This window comes from Strongylocentrotus purpuratus, unplaced genomic scaffold (genome assembly GCF_000002235.5).
Source record: "Strongylocentrotus purpuratus isolate Spur 01 unplaced genomic scaffold, Spur_5.0 spur5_scaffold_18, whole genome shotgun sequence".
NCBI lineage: Eukaryota > Metazoa > Echinodermata > Echinoidea > Camarodonta > Strongylocentrotidae > Strongylocentrotus > Strongylocentrotus purpuratus.
The window spans coordinates 18,550,842-18,561,520 of NW_022145603.1; the positions used below are offsets into that span (position 1 = coordinate 18,550,842).

The 10,679-nt window shown below is 39.8% G+C and overlaps 1 long non-coding RNA gene across 1 annotated transcript; it reads left to right on the forward strand.

Annotated features, from left to right (window-relative positions):
• The first annotated feature begins 278 nt into the window (after positions 1-278).
• Positions 279-10,349, forward strand: LOC115925326. Its single transcript, XR_004064624.1, has 3 exons — positions 279-418; positions 8,510-8,671; positions 10,311-10,349. It is a non-coding gene; the product is annotated as an uncharacterized LOC115925326 (long non-coding RNA).
• Positions 10,350-10,679: the final 330 nt, after the last annotated feature.

Here is a 10,679-nt window from a genome sequence, read left to right on the forward strand (position 1 = left end):
TTTTGATCTATAATATTCATTCAGTATGGTTAATTTGAAGACAGTATGTACTGCGTATTAAACTATATTATATACCTCACTTAAGAAATCCAGCCATCTGATTGGTCGAAATTGGAGTCGTGATTTAAGTTCCCGCAACGAAACGAAAAATGCCAAAACCGATGAATAGTCCAAGAGTGAGATCCCTCAAAATGCCGGTAACCGGGATTTTTTTTTTTTTTTTTGCTGCGATACCCATTGGTTTACGTGTTAAAATGTTCTTTGAGCGAGCGCGGACACCATACAGTGCTTTTTTTTTGTCTGCGATTTCCAATTCAACTGATCAAAATTTTTAGTCCTTTTTCCGGCAAAGATTAATAGACAGTGTTTCAGATTTTCCGTGATGTTTGAAGCAATCTCTACTCAATAAAAGGATAAGGTAAGAATTCTTGGTAAATTTTTGTTTCAATTCTGCATATAAAAGACATATCGACTGCTTTAATATTCGAGGTCTGGCTCCCAAAGCAGTCGATATCTCTATAATATTATGTATTTCTGAGGGATGTACAATTTTCTTTACATTTTGATGTTATGTAAATCAATGAAATGTATGATTTCTTTACGTTGTACTGAATGAATGCAATAAAGAATGCTACAAAACAAAAACACAAAAGTTACAATAGAATTTTCAAGTTAAAAGGAACATTTTAAGGGCAAGATTATTCATTGATGCACTTGTAGCTTTTTATAGAACGATGCACCCAAGACGGATGCCATTATGCCATTTAAGTGGCTGCCAACACATTTATATTGGCAATAAATTATTTAGTATCCCGTCCGTAGAGCTAGGAAAGTTGCTCAGCGATTTACTCACACAGAGTTGCCCACAATTTGTGCTCTGTATGAAAAGCAGGTTCTACTGAAGATTCATAAAATAGTGCAAGATTCTTCTCATCCACTACATGAGCTTTTGAAGTTTAACCGTTCTGGTATAAATATGTCTAACAGGGCCTAAAACAATAAGATATAGATTCAGACAATCTTTCGTTCCAAATGCCATAAACATTTTCAACAATTCTGTGAAATGATGATTTTCTAATTGTGTGTATGTATGAGTGCGTTGGGTGCATGCATGAAGCCAGGTCATAGTCTTTTCTCCTTTCCTATCTTCTCTCACTTCACCTGAAGCGTTGTTTTGGGTATGCATCTGTTCCATTCTACCACTTTTTTCTTATTTATTTCCTTATTTATCTCCTTCTTCTATCTCTACTGTAAAGTCATGTACCTGACTTCATGCATGTCCGCACAAATACATTCATACATGTAATTAGTATGTTATGCTCTGATCACAACTTTATTGCATGTCTTGTCATGTAAGCAAGACCACTTTCATGATCATAACTATTTGTGTCTTTTGCCATGCTCTTTTTAATATTTCAAATGTTAGAATTAAGTGCAATAATGTAACCTATAAAATTAAATGTTTTCAATTCAACAAATGTTTATATTTGAGAAGCGGTGCATTTATTTATTTAAAGGAAATAACTGTCTTTTTTTTTATAGTGTTTAAATGCCATTCACTCTGTCCACAATAAATTGATGCGAAACAGTATTTTTTTAATTTTGTTTTTCTTCAGTTGATGAATAATGTAGTTTGAGTCACTGGCGTACTGGTGGGGGGGCTTGGGGGGCGCCAGCCCCCCCCCCCAATAAAATTAAACCATGACTTTTTTTCAATTCCATACAAGTGATTTATAAATCGGGATTTCACATGATTTTCAACAAAAATATGCGCGTTTCTCCATTTCTGTTGCAAACTGACAAATTCCCCAAAATCCAGGAAGAGCATTTTTTTTTTTATCAGACACTAATGGGCCTTAGTGGCCATTAACAGTGACACTATAGTAGATAATTCCTTTCCAGAAGCTACAGCGACAAACACTGCCGGGAGATAACATGCTACCCACTACTCGGGCTGTGCATGCACATATTTGCGAACGAACGTACACGAACATCATGTAACACTGCCCGTATACCATTAAAGGGCTTATAGTGGGGTATTGATTTTTTCCATCAAAATTGAGATTGTTATCTTAAAAGGATCCATGGATTCTAAGCTTTAATAAAGAAATTGCGGGGTTTGGGGTAGCTATTAAATGGACAAATTCAGGATTTCGTTATCAATGTTGTCAATTTTTTGGGCCGAAAGTGATCATTTTCTGGCTAAGATTGGAGATTGTACTTTTCATAAATAGTTCCCCCCCCCCCGACAGCAAAAAAGCTTCCGCTTCGCGGGGCAGGGAGGAGACTGAATTTATACAAGAATTAAGAGTCGAAAATAGTACAACGAATCGTCTTCTTTCTCTAATAATTTAATGAAACGTCGAAGCTTCCGCGCTTCGCGCGGGACGGGGGAAAACTACATTCAGATAAGAATTAAAAGTCGAAAACAGTACAGCGAATCGTCTACTTTCTCTAATGATTTAATAAAACGTCAAAGCTTCCGCGCTTCGCGCGGGAAAGGGGGGGGGGAACTAAATTCAGATTAGGATTAAGAGTCAAGAACGTTACAACGAATCGTCTTCTTTCTCTAATAATTTAATGAATCGTTAAAAGTTTCCGCGCTTCGGGCGGGATTGGCGAAAATGCATACAGACAAGGATTAAGAGTCGAGAACGTTACAACGAATCGTCTTTCTCTAATAATTTAATGAATCGTTAAAAGCTTCCGCGCTTCGGGCGGGAGGGGGGGGGGGGGGGTAACTGAATTCAGACAAGGACACGAAACAACGAATCGTCTTCTTTCTCTAATTACTAAATGAAGTGCCAAAGCTTTCGCGCTTCGCGCAAGAGGAGGTAAACTAAATTCAGACAAGGATCAAGTGTCGAGAATGGTACAACGAATCGTCTTCTTTCTCTAATGATTTAATGAAACGTCAAAGCGGGAGGGGGTAACTGAATTCAGACAAGGACACGATACAACGAATCGTCTTCTTTCTCTATTAATTTAATGAAAAGTGAAAGCTTCCGCGGTTCGCGCGGTATGGGCGAAAATGAATTCAGACAAGGATTCAGAGTCTAAATTACATGTAACGTCACAGCTTCCGCGCTTCGCGCGAGAGGGGAAAAACTAAATTCAGACATGAACACAATACAAAGATTCGTCTTCTTTCCCTAATAATTTAATGCAACTTGAAAGCTTCCGCGCTTCACGCGGGATGTGCGATAATGAATTCAGACAAGGATTAAGAGTAATAATTAATGAAACGTCAAAGCTTCCGCGCTTCACGCGGGAGGGGGAAACTGAATTCACACAAGGATACGATACAACGAATCGTCTTCTTTCTCTAATTACTAAATCATGTGTCACAGCGGGAGGGAGAAACTGAAAAATAAATTAGTTCCTGGCCCCGGGTTTATAGGGTTTAATTTGTAGACATTGGGACATTGGCATTACAATATTTGTCGGTAATTGGTGGCCAGTTTTTTCGGTAATCGGTGGTCTCTACACTACCCCCTCCCCCACTGAACAGGGTCTAGCGACGCCCCTTATAACAAAACAGTTTATACACACGAGATAATTTTTGCGAGTACTACTGGTGAAGTACCAGATCACCGTCTTTGTGCATTGTGCAGCAACGAAGCAACGTCTCACGACGTGACAGCTCACTGTTCTCTAACTTCTAACCAATCAGAAGGCCTTGTTTTTTTTCTCCAGGAAGGGCCGGTGTACATTAAAGCACCAAATGTGGTTCTTAAATTGCAAAAGATCTCTACTCTTGGAGGGGGTAGGAGAAAGCAGTTTACGTCATAATTACCCCAGGAAGTGCCTGAAAATGCGTCTAATGTGGTTCTAAAGTTGCAAAACGCTTCCTACTCTGGGAGGGGGTCAGAACCCCCTTCCAGGCCCACCACCGCTTGGTCGCTCCGCTCCCTCGCCGCTAAAGCCTCGTTCTGTCGCTTCATCGTTTTACATGATTATATTTCACCCCATGCCATTTTGTGCCCCCCCCCTGTTAGAAATTCCTGGATCCGCCACTGAAGCCCATACCCCTTGAGTTTCGGCGACTCCGCGCCTTGACCCCCGCCGGAGCTTTGCCCCTAGACCCCATTTTGAAAAACGTTCAGCGGGGCCTGCCTGCAAAAGTGGTGTGATGCGGATTTTTTTTTTGTCAGCCCCCCCAAACGTTTTTGCTCATTACGCCACTGGTTTGAGTGATACATGAATGCCACACTATGAACATGACTGACAAAGAAAGCGGGCAAAATATACAGTTCCTCAGGTAGATAAAGGAACATCCCTTCACTGCTATTATGTAAAAAGGTGAATATGCATGTGACACCTGTTCTACACATTTTTACATAATAACAGTGAAGGAATGTTCCTTTGTCTACCTGAGGAACTGTATATTTTGTCCGCTTTCTTTGTCAGTCATATTCACAGTGCCAGCTGCTACGTTTTTTCTCCCTCACGTCTTCCCTCACTTCACCTGAAGCTTTGTTTTAGGTGTGCTTTTTTCCCTTTTCTACCACTTTTTTCTGATTACTCTTCTTTCTTCTACACTGTATCTCTATTTTATTATTTGTATACACGTACCAGACTTCATGCATGCCCTCATACATAATTTAGTATGTTATACTTTGCTCTGAACTAGTTTATTGCGTGTCTTGTCATGATCTCACCTTTCATGACAATTAGGTCTGTACGTCTTAATGTATCCAACCCACCAAGATCAATGCATACGATAACTGGCTGAGAAATGGATGTTGCCATGCAACAGCAAGTTCTCCACTTTGCATGATTTCGTGATGTATTCGGGATTGATGCCTGGGTGCGAGTGATTCAGTTCACCTGTTGGGATTGGTTGTGGCGGAATACAAAATGGCGGCCATCGTTTATATTGTTTTGAGTATAAGGCAACTTTAAACCATGATACATCAAAGCATACCAGTGAATATCCTGGCCTATAAAACATTTTCTTAATCTTAGTAGTTATAACCTTACTGTAAATAGTTAGGAGACTGTCGGCCATTTTGGACGCCATCTTGGATTTCTAGGGTTCCTGGTAGGTAGCCATAACCCATTGTAAGTAGTATGAATGGATTGTTCGACGCCGAATTCACATCTCTAAGATGGCTATATCATGAGTTATGGCTATTTTAAGGTATTAATTGGCGGCATTGTGAAAATAATCACTTTTTGGGGGTCCGTTTTTCTTAGATTTCAGTATGTTGTTCCTGATTTCCGGACACTGTTGAGAAACCTACTGATGATTTTGTTTGTCGGTCAAACTCTATTTTGACCCGACTCAGTATATTATATCACATTTGTGTTAAAGTCTTTAATGTGGCTTATCGTTGTAGTTAAGAGAGGTAGGGCTCATGATTGTCTGGGAGAAAAAACATGATTACCTGTTATGTCGTAATTCGAATGCATACACGATGTTAATTTGAATAAAGACACGACAGGTATAGTTGATTGACCCTCTTTCTGCTTCTCCATGTTTGGCCCAACTGTCCCCATCAGTTATTCGTTAACCCCCGCCCCCCCCCCCCCCCCCCCCGCGTGCGTGTTGCCAAAATGTTCGGTAAAGGGGTACTTTTCGTGCGACAAAGTCCGGCCCGAGAATTGTAAAAAAAGGGGTGTATTTGACTTTTAACCCGGAGATTTCTTTAAAAAGGGGGTGTTTTTTATATTTAAGAAGCTGTTTATATAAAATGTTTATATTTGAGAAGCGGTGCATTTATCTATTTAAAGGAAATAACTGGATAGTGTTTAAATGCCATTCACTCTGTCCACAATAAATTGATGCGAAACAGTAATTTTTTAATTTTGTTTTTCTTCAGTACTGTTGATGAATAATGTAGTTTGATTGCATGCATGAATGCCAGCTGCTACGTTTTTCTCCTTCACGTCTTCCCTCACTTCACCTGAAGCTTTGTTTTTAGGTGTGCTTTTTTTCCCTTTTCTACTACTTTTCCTGATTACTCTTCTTTCTTCTACACTGTATCTCTATTGTATTATTTGTATACATGTACCAGACTTCGTGCATGCATGCCCTCATGCATAATTTAGTATGTTATGCTCTGAACTAGTTTATTGCGTGTCTTGTCATGATCTCACCTTTAATGACAGTTAGGCCTGTACGTCTTAATATATCCAACCCACCAAGATCAATGCATACGATAACTGCCTGAGAAATGAATGTTGCCATGCAACAGCAAGTTCTCACTTTGCATGATTTCGTGATGTATTCGGGATTATATACCTCACTTAAGAAATCCAGCCATCTGATTGGTCGAAATTGCATTCATAAACTTTAACTGTTCCTGTAAAATTCCCGGTAACCATGGTTAAAACAGTTCTAAATCCCAATAACCATGGTTACCGGGAAAATAGGTCAGTCTCCATGGTTACCCCATAGGTTTACATGTTAAAAAATGGTCTGAGCGATCGAGGATACCGTACGTGTGCGAAGAATTGGTCGGTTATTTCAATACAATTGAATCTCGATCGATTTTACCGACAATTTTATCTTGCATTGTTGACATGAAGACGAAAATAAACTTCCCAAAACAAAAAAACAACATCTGCCGATAGATCTTGATCTAAGTTCGTGCCAATGTGCATTGCAAAAGTAAAAGAAGGGCCCGTTTAATGGAGCAGCGGCGAAGCATCCACCACGCGAAGCCGTTTTCAATCCATTTTAATGTATATATTAGAGAAAACTGCTAGATATAGCGACAGAGCGCGATGGCCGAGCGGTTTAAGGCGCTGTTTTTAGTTGCATCACCTTTTGTACGCAAGAGATCGAATCCCATCTTCGACAAAAGTTTTTTTATTTTTTATTTTTTATTTTTTAGTCTATTTTTTCGGCATATAAAAGTATTAATGACTGCTTTAATATTCGAGAAATAGTTGTTTTTATACGCTCTCGGGAAGGTTACAATTGGGCTATTGCCCTCGGCACGCCTCGGGTAATAGCACAATTCTAACCTTCCCTTAATTGAGCGTATAAAAACAACTATTTCTCTCAAAGCAGTCATTAATACTATATTGATGCCTGGGTCTTTGTGGGGTGCCTGGGTGCGAGTGATACAGTGGGATTGGTTGTGTCGGACTCGGAATACAAAATGGCGGCCATCTTTTATATTGTTTTGAGTATAAGGCAACTCTAAACCATGATACATCAAAGCATACCAGTGAATATCCTGACCTCTAAAACATTTTCTTAATCTTAGTAGTTATAACCTTACTGTAAATAGTTAGGAGACTGTCGGCCATTTTGGACGCCATCTTGGATTTCTAGGGTTCCTGGTAGGTATAGACGCCGAATTCACATCTCTAAGATGGCTATATCATGAGTTATGGCTATTTTAAGGTATTAATTGGCGGCATTGTGAAAATAATCACTTTTTGGGGGTCCGTTTTTCTTAGATTTTAGTATGTTGTTCCTGATTTCGGGACACTGTTGAGAAACCTACTGATGATTTTGTTTGTGGGTCAAACTCTATTTTGACCCGACTCAGTATATTATATCACATTTGTGTTAAAGTCTTTAATGTGGCTTATCGTTGTAGTTAAGAGAGGTAGGGCTCATGATTGTCTGGGAGAAAAAACATGATTACCTGTTATGTCGTAATTCGAATGCATACACGATGTTAATTTGAATAAAGACACGACAGGTATAGTTGATTGACCCTCTTTCTGCTTCCCCATGTTTGGCCCAACTGTCCCCATCAGTTATTCGTTACCCTCCGCCCTCCCCCTCCCCCCGCCACTCAGAGGTCGGAATGACCGCGTGCGTGTTGCCAAAATGTTCGGTAAAGGGGTACTTTTCGTGCGACAAAGTCTTTGTCCGGTCCGAGAATTGTAAAAAAAAAGGGTGTATTTGACTTTTCACCCGGAGATTTCTTTAAAAAGGGGGTCTTTTTTCTTTTTTCTCTCATCTCTTTGGACTCCTGAGAAATTATTCCGAATTTAAGGGGGTACATAGAGCATATTTCCTGATATATGGGGGTCTCCAAGGCAGGAAAAGGCCGCGAAAAGCCCGTGAAAGGGGGGTTCGAAAATGTTGGCAGTCCTCAGATAGGGGGTGCTTTCAAAAAAAAGAGAACAAGCATATGCGTACCCTAAACAACACTGAGTGGGGGGGGGGGGGGTGGGGGCGGGCGTTACCCCTCCTGGACCAGTGACATAGGACGTGGTTGAGAAGGGGGGTTGTGGCACGGGGGAACTTCCCGAATGAATGAAAACATTTGGAAATTGGAGGGAAGAAGAATGAGAGGGAGAAAGAGAAAAAAGAGAGAGAGAGAGAGAGAGAGAGAGCATAAGATGCGGTAATCTAAAATCTAAATGGTCTGAGATCATATTCCGGTCGAAATCCATTGAACAGAAGAAATGATAATTATATTTTGTATTTGATCCCTTGCGAAGCAAAGGATTTTGTTTTTCGTATGTATAAAAGTCAACTTTACATTTCGTGTATTTAATGACTTATTGTAATTCTGTATATTTGTATGTGTTTTAGCTCACGCGCGGGTGTCTACAAACATGGCCTGTGAAGTGTTGCATAACCATTGCCAGCCGATTCTTGTCAATGGTGAATTGATGCCTACAGTGCCAGAGTACACGCCCTCGCTTCTCGTCTCATTGAAGGGTATTAAACAACATATCGTTTGCAAGTCATCTGGTGAGTTTTTAGGTTTATAGTGATGATAAAATTATGATAATTATGTCAGTCCAAATTTTAGAGTGATTGAAAATATCACAACTCATTGGAATGAAGGGTAGGCATTGGAAAATTATGATTATAGTAATTATACAATTAAGAACCTATTAACGACTACAATATATGCATACGTTAGGAAATTGAGACCTTTCTGAGGTCAGAGAGGAGTCAACGTCGAAACATCTTTAGACGTAGAAATATACAATAGTAAATGACAAAATGAAGAAGGCGGAACGAAGGTTAGGCGTTAAGAATCATGATTTTGTTTTCACTTCTCCTCCCCCCACCCCTTGTTTTTCTATCTCACTTTCACCAGGAAGCTGTAATGAATGGAGATCCCGTCCAAGAGGCCCCTTTGAAGTCATCCGTGGCACCGCGCGTCTTTTGTTTCCCCTACCCTAATCCCCTTAATCCCCCTCCAAAACCTTACAGCTCCCTAGTAGCACTAAGTCCTCCCTTTCCACACACAGCCCAGCCCAGCGAGCACGGCGGCTTTTGCTTTGCCGGCCCGTACTTTGGGCGAATAGTGGTGCTAACTTGACAACTTCTAGCCCTAAATCAATAAATGCGCAAACATATAACACAATTTCATTTAGTTCTTTAGGAAGATAAACCTTTGGACTACCTTCCTAGCTATGTACAAATTTTGGAAATTTTCGGGAAATGTCAATAATTAGATGAGAAAATCATGATTATGAAAATCTTTCATTCGCTCTAACTCATGATTTCCTTGGTCGATTTCGCTGATTAAAATGGCCATGTCTTCAGTAGAGCTATCCGAGAACGGAAAACGCATTTGATGACTAATAGAAAGTTGCATTGGTCATAATGTTGTGAATTCTGCATTTTATATGATATAGCTAAATACATCTTACATGAACATGACTTAATTTGTCGGTGCCACGCATGGCTTCAAAGCCCGATGCTTGCATATTTTTGCAAACGAGTGAATAGAGAACTTAGGGAAGCAGATGGCGTTGCGTAACATTTCGTACTATTTGGAATGCCAGAGAGGGACTGTGCATTGATATGGACAGCTGTTGATGGAAATGATGGCTGGAGAGGGTTACATTTCTTTTTGTTAAGCCAGGTTAATCTTGAATAAATTTCCCTCGGAAAATTCTTTCGAGACGGTATCTCCATTCATTACAGCTTCCTGCTTTCACTTTCAAGTATATAGAATATGCTACAACGTGATGCAACATCTGGTTTTCTGCAGCTGCCAAGGGTTCAAAATCCAATTATTGAATATAATGGAATTGTCCAGTAAATTTGTATGGGATTGCGACCGTTCTCCTTTTTGCCGTTTCTAGTTTAATTTCCCTGCGGACTTTGTTGAACAATTACAAAAAAGTAGAATATTTCCCATTTGAAGTATGAGATGATAATCGCTCGGAGCTTGGTTTGTTTTCTTCCAGTGTCAACATTGATTATAAACACAAATCACAAACATTAAACAAATCACTTTCTTATATCGATAAGGCAGATTTCCTTATTTGTTTGCTTGTCTGTTTGTTTATGTAGTACGGTTTGTCAGCACGTAATGATTTCTTTCAAAAAAGGCATTGATCGTTAATATTTTTACATTTCTTTTCTTCAGCCCTGACAACTCCAATCACATCAAGCCCTACAACTTTTGGTAAGCAATTTTAAATGCACTCACCCCTTCGACTCTCTTTCCCTCTCTCATGCACTATCCGCTAGCTCGGCGCACGCAGGATTTTTTCAAGGGGGGGGGGGGGGAATTAACATTTTGAAATGGATTTTGAAATGAATAATTTGAAAATTTGACCGATCGACATTCCGTTCCGTTGGGGGGGGGGGGGCGGGTAAGGTCTTCTTTTTTAGGTCATCCATTAGGATTTTTTTTTTTTTTTTTTTTTACTTAAAAAAAAAAAAAAAAAAAATCAACACTCAAGAAGGGAGGGTTTTCCGAAAAACATACACTTAAAACAAACTCAGGGGGGGG